We start from the raw sequence: 7,267 nt of genomic DNA, 5'->3' as shown, positions 1-7,267 counted from the left end.
AATAAGAGTGCTGATAGCAGAGTGGATGCAGGAAAACAAAGCTAGGAGATAACCAGGTAGGACAAGGAGTGGGATTTGACATATAAGATATATGCTACAAACAAAAGGAGCAATAACACTTGAAAGTCCAGATGCTTTGGTGAAAGAGTTTAATTTAGAGCTTGAAACAATTTCAAAACCATGGTTGTTTATAACAAAAATCAAGGAAACAGCCGAAGGATTCACTGGATTTGCTCCCCTCTCCCCCAGAACCAACCTCTGCCCCATGTTCCAAATTGAGATTGAGGCATGTCACTTCATGCCAAGTGTCCCCCCAATGGAAAATACTAAGGAGGGACAGAAGTCAGAAGGGAAATACATTATTTCCTTTGTATTTATACTTGTTAATTTATATATACAAATTGGATCTTGCCTTTAGGATTCAGAGAGCTTTATAGATTCATACAAACATAGGAGATACGTGTCTTACTTTCCATTGAGCTTTTATGTTTCCAAAGTGAACATCAATGAGATAAATGTAATAGGCTCTCTCAGTTGTGTGCATGGTTGTTTTAACTTCAGCATGGGACAGGCTTTGACTTAGATTGAAGTAATGGTGGTTATGGGGGGGGGGGGGGCAGTGTGGCTAATGGCTGGAGTTTTGAATTAGGACTCCAGAAGACCAAGATTTGAATCCTCATGCTCCATGGAAACCCACAACATAATCTTGGGCAGCCTTGAGGGAATGCAATCTCAGCCTTGAGGGAATGCAATAATATACCTCCTCTGAATAAATCACGCCAAGAACACCCTAGGATAAGGTAGCCATAATTCAGAGTCAATGTATAACCACATACAAGTATCAATGCTGCTGGAAAGGAGATGTTACTTCCTAATCTATACTTATCTTATCTGAATTGCTAGCAATCTCAGTAGTTTAGGGCTGTTGTTAAAATATCATTACTTTCATCATGTCTCAAGGGAGTAACCATGTTGTTGCAGCAAAACAACCAAGACTCATGCAACAATTTTAAGACAAACATAGTATGAATTGTGGATTACAATCAACTTCTTCACAGTTGTGTAGTTACTGAAGGAGTTGGGGGTGAAGATATTGATTCCCCAATTAAGAATTATACCTCTCATGTAATTTTGCATCAGTTGCCAAATTTCTGGTAGTGCAGACCAACACACTGAAATTTGTAAATACCTAGAATGACATATTTACATTTCCTAAAGAAATTTGTCTGCACCTTTCTTGGGTCATCATTCTGTATTGCAGTTATGGATTCGTAACCTAAAGCTATGGATCCATAACCGTGCCTTGGTCACCCATGCTACATATTCATGCTCATGCTACCATTGACATAATGGCAAATACCACTCCAGTGGAACCCATTTTAAACTCAAGACAACCACTCTGAGCAACAAAGTGTGGATGAGTTGGGTGTCAGGATTGCATAGCTTCCACTAATTCTACCATGACTGAGAGGTCAGGAGAGGACCAATTGGACCATGGCTTGAGGCCAGAGTTGAAAAGCCACATAATTCTGAAACGAACTACTTGCCCACAGTGGAGGCTTCCATCACATAGAATCATAGAATAATAGTTGGAAAAGACCACATGGGCCATTGAGTCCAACCTCCTGCCATGCAGGAAAAGCACCTCCAATGGATGGCCATTCAGTCTCTGTTTAAAAACCTTCAAAGGAAGGAGCTTCCGCCACACTTCGAGGCAGAAATTTCTACTGCTAAACAGCTCGTACAGTCAGGAAGTTCTTCCTAATGTTCAGGTGGAATCTCCTTTCCTGTAATTTGAACCCATTGCTCAGAGTCCTAGTTTCAATGGCAGCAGAAAACAAACCTGCTCCCTCTTTTTTGTGACATCCTTTTGCATATTTACACATGGATATCATGTCTCCTCTCAACCCCCTATGAACCACCTCAGAGTTTAAGATCGTCTGGTGAGGCCCTGCTCTCGATCCCACCCTCTTCGCAAGTGCGACTGGTGGTGATGAGAGACAGAGCCTTCTCAGTGGTGGCCCCTTGGCTATGGAACTTCCTCCCTAGTGACTTTAGATCAGGCCCCTCCAAGGCTTTAGAAGAAGAGTAAAAACCTGGCTTTGGGAGCAGGCCTTTGAAAAATAGCGCAGTGCAATAATTCTAACCGGAAATTGTGCAATTGATTATGGAATGGCTTAGACCTTGTTTTTGGATGACGTGTCTTATCATTAGAATTTTAACTATGCTTTTATGTTTGTATCAATTTTAATCTAATTTTATCTCAAGCTTTTGTTTTTAAGTTCAAGGCACTGTACAAGTGCTGTTTGTAAGCCACCTAGAGTCTCGCTTGGGGTAGAGAAAGGCGGGATATAAATAAGGTAAATAAATAAATAAACCTTCTCTTCTACAGGCTAAACATATCCAATTCTTTAAGACGCTCCTCATAGGGCCTGGTCTCCAGACCTTTGATCATTTTAGTCACTCTCCTCTGGACACCTTCCAGCTTGTCAATCTCTCTTTTGAACTGTGGTGCCCAGAATTGGACACAGTATTCCAGGTGAGGTCTAACCAAAGCAGAATAGAGAGGGACCATAATTTCCCTTGATCAAGAAACTATAGTCCTTTTGATTCAGCCCAGAATCCCATTGGCCTTGTTACCCGCTGCATCACACTGTTGGCTCATGTTCAACTTGTTGTGCACGAAGACACCAATATCTTTCTCACATGAACTGTTGTTGAGCCAGGCATCACCCATTCTGTATCTTTGTATTTCATTTTTCTGCCTAAATGTAGCATCTTACATTTGTCCTTGCTGAAATTCATTTTGTTAGTTTTGACCCAGTTCTCTAATCTGTTACGGTCATTTTGAATTCAGATCCTGTCTGCTGGAGTATTAGCTACCCCTCCTGATTTGGTGTCATCTGCAAGCTTGATAAGCACACCCTCTAAACCTTCATCCAAGTCATTAATAAAGCTGTTGAACAGTACTGGGCCCAGCACCAAACCATGTGGAACTCTACTAGTCACTTCTTTCCAGGATGAAGAGGAACCATTGGTGAGCACCATTTGGGTTCAGTCGCTTAATCAATTACAGATCCAATTACATGAAGCAGTTGCTTTAAGTTGGGTTATGGGGATCAATTCCTTAGGTTATTCATATGTTTATGTAGGTACACATTTGTTTATTTATTGTTTATTTTATTTTTATTCCACCTTTCTCCCAGTACAAGGACACAAATGTCATGTAGATCTCAGGCTGTGCTTCTAAATGCTCAATTAAAGTTTTTAGTTGCTGCAGTACTAGAGATGGAAGGATAATAAAAACTCAGGCTGGATCTACACTGCAATATGCATTTTACTGTCATTGAACTGGACTCTATGGCAGTGTAGACTCATATAATCCAGTTCAATGAGTTAAACTGCATTCTGAAACTGCATTATTTGGCAGCGTAGATCCAGCCTCACATGGGGCATGCTTTCATTTAGTCCCTCCCTGTGGTTACACTCTGTTTCATGAGATTCGTGGAGGAAAAGCAAACTTCTGTTGATCCCAGCAGCTGATGTTTGGACACGTGGTCATGCTGGAATTTACTACTTAAATATTTCATTATGGTGGTACATACCCTGTTTCCCCTAAAATAAGACATCCCCAAAAAATAAGACCTAGTAGAGGTTTTGCTGAATTGCTAAATATAAGGCCTCCCCCGAAAGTAAGACCTAGCAAAGTTTTTGTTTGGAAGCATGCCCGGTGCCCACCAAACAAAACACCATAGCATGCAGGATTGGTAAATGTACATACCAGTTGTACATGGAAATAATGGTAGTAACAAGAAATTCTTGACAGAAGTCACAGTGTCTGGTTTGGTTATGTTGGTTTGTGATGACAACTACTGTACAGTATAGAATAAATGTTCATTTTTTTGTTCAACAATAAATGTGAATTCTTCATGGAAAAATAAGACATCCCCTGAAAGTAAGACCTAGCGCATCTTTGGGAGTAAAAAATAATATAAGACACTGTCTTATTTTCGGGGAAACACGGTAGTATGCATAGGACTTGGCATCTGACTTAAAATCAAACCTGCAATGGGAGCTTCTCAGAGCTGATTGAAATTTAAAAGAATCCACTGATGTCTGTCTTGCAAGATATTTCTTTTCAATACCTGTCATCAATAAAAACTCAAATTATCTTGTCATAGTTCCTATCTTACAGGTGCTACAGTTATATATTTCTCTCTATGTGTGCACGTGTGTGCATGTATGTGCGCATTTGTGGGAAATAAAAGAAAGAGCAGTACTAAATTTACTGGATTGTACTCATGGAGTATAAACTGTCTGTTTATCTGTATCGATCAAACATTGTATTTATAATCCTGCCATGTGGCTTTCAGACGCTCCAGATCTCGACTATGCAGGATTTCTTCTTCCTCTCTCACCCCCTCCCTTTGCATCTTTTAGCTCTGGCACTTGATGACTGTACCTGAGAGTTTTGATGCATCACAAGGTGACCTTGCCTATAGCTGCTCTTTCTTATGTAAGTTGCACACAGTTCCATTCTGAGTGCACACACGTCAATTTCCATAAACAATGGAGCAATCTTTTTGTAGCAAACATGGGAAAACACAGAAATTGTACTAAAAATGGAACGGACTGAAAAGAGTAGCAGACAAAAAGCTAGCTGAGTCACAGCTTTTCCTCCATGGCAGGTTGGCAGGAAACATTTTGTACAGGTCAAGGGGACAAGATATTTGTTCTTGAGGAAAGAGAAATAGGCAGTGTTTAGGAAGGCGTTCCCCAAATTTCTAACCAGATCACTTTTTTAAAGGTTAAAATAGCCTTTACAGGGGTAGCCTTTAAAGGAATAAAGTTAAAGAACAAGAAATGTTGCTTCTCTAAGGCTCTCTCTAGGGCCCCTTCTACACTGCTATATGATCTAGATTATCAGATAATCCATATTATTTGCTTTGAAGTGGATTATATGAGTCTACACTGCTATATAATCCAGTTCAAAGCAGATAAACTGAATTTTATATGGTAGTGTAAAAGGGGCCAGGAATTCAAGACACAATTGGAGTTTTACTGTTTTGGTATTGCCACTGGCCATCTAGCCAGCTTATTCTAGTTCAGAAAGTGAAAATCACAAGCTCTAGTTGATATCCAACACCTGTCCAGCAGTGGAACTCTCTGCCGCAGAGTGTGATGGAGGCTCCTTCTTTAGAGGCCTTTAAGCAGAGGCTGGATGGCCATCTGTTCAGTGCTTTGAATGTGATTTTCCTGCTTCTTGGCAGGGGGTTGGACTGGATGGCCCATGAGGTCTCTTCCAACTCTATGATTCTATGATTAATCACCAATAATGTTCCCCAATCTTCAGCATGCTGATACTTTCACACTTCCAGAATTCTGCTTCATAAAAGCTTGATCTTCATCCAGCTGCTTCTTAAAATTTTCATCTGTCTGTCTGACCAGTCTGCTGTCTAGATCTAAGGACTGGCTATGATAAAGGCTACTTCAAGGCCCTTACTATATCTTCCTATGATTCCTTATCTTTTTAGACTAGACAGATCTGAAGTAAGGACCTTTGAAATTAGAGTACTGTCCTTTAGAGAGAACAACATATGGCCATCCTTGCTTAAATAGGACTTCCTCTTACTGTGAGAAACAATGCCAACTAAAGTATTTTTCTGAGGCAAAGACATTATGCTGAGGAAAAAATCATCATTTTTAAAAGGGAAGAAAAAGCAGAGCAACTTCATTTGGTCAGCAAATAGGCAAAGTCCATCCTTCTCCTTTCCAATTATATGTACAGAATGCTTCTTCAAAGTACTACCTTCCTTTGATGTCAGCAAAATATCGACTGTTTCTAACCATTTGAATCTGCTCATTTATGTCAATAACTTTTCCTCTGATGGTCATCAGTGTAGTCGGATTTTCTTGTAATCAATGGAAGGGTAAGAAATGTGTCAGACTGAGTTGTCCTTATTAGTGGTGGAAAATATGTGACAGAAACCTGAACTAATATGATGTTTTTGCTCTGGCTTTGATCTTTGGGAATTAAACTCAGGCTATCCCCTAATTATTATTTCTGGGTGTCAGACTCTGCATCCTAAAACAAAATTAAATTAAAAATGAGAAAGGAGCAGCATGGAGGAGGGGAAGGGGAGGAAATTCTGCAGCATTTAGAGATCACTGGGAGACATTTTCAAACTGATGAACAGATTTTAGGCATATGTGCAGAAAGGAATGAGTGCAAACATTTGCTTCCTCACATCTTTGCTTCCTAGTTTCTCCATGTATAGATTTCTCTTATTCCAAGAGACAGTCTTGTTTAAGCAAGGATATGTGTCATACTTTGATAGTAGAGTGTTTGGTTCCAACCAGTAGTGTAAGACTAAAATGTGAAGGGCAAGCCTGTTTCCAGATTTTCCTGCTTCTTGGCAGGGGGTTGGACTGGATGGCCCATGGGGTCTCTTCCAACTCTACTATTCTATGATTCAGATCCCTCTCTATGGCAACACCTACACAGGGTGTCCAAAAGTACAGGTGCTTGTGTTGGTACAGCAATTTCTAGCAGTTTTCATCATCATCAGAAAATGTAATTCCACCCCCCAAAAGATTATGATAGAGATATCTCATAACAATACATCATTTCTGGGGGGGAAAGACATTTCCCTGTAGAGACCAGGATCAAAATATATTTTATTTGCACCATAGCCATTGCAATATGATAGCAGTACTATATGGATGCAACTAAATATAAGAGGGAAAGGAGAATTGTGGGAGAAGGAACAGAATGTCAATGCCCCTAATAATGACAAAATAATTTTAAAAATCCAAATCTTCAACTCTGTGAATCCTGGCCCCACTATATTTCTGGTCCGCAAAAAAGTGTATTCTTAAAACTTTGTCTCCATGGGAATGCAACTTTTGTTCTGTGTTCCAGGAATTGGGCAAACCACCTTTCATAAGTATTCAATGAACAATTGGATGACTATTTCCTGCCATTCTAATATTGCAATGCACTTTACATGTATTGCAATATCTTAAGGAATGTGGTGAACTCATTTGTTAGAGCTGCTAAAGAGATGCTAAATAGCCAGCTCTCGGGGATCCTGTCGAGGTGATGTCAAGCATCAACAGAGGTGAAGTAAATGACTCTTGAGTCCTTTTAATTTTTATGCATCTCTGATTATTGCGGCACTATTGGAAATAATGCATTTTATTTAGAAAATTCAATTGACACATTTTCTATTGTGGGTAGCCTTTGCACACACACACACACACACCC

This window comes from Anolis carolinensis, chromosome 3 (genome assembly GCF_035594765.1).
Source record: "Anolis carolinensis isolate JA03-04 chromosome 3, rAnoCar3.1.pri, whole genome shotgun sequence".
Classification (NCBI taxonomy): domain Eukaryota; kingdom Metazoa; phylum Chordata; class Lepidosauria; order Squamata; family Dactyloidae; genus Anolis; species Anolis carolinensis.
Note: the sequence above shows the minus strand (reverse complement) of the source record.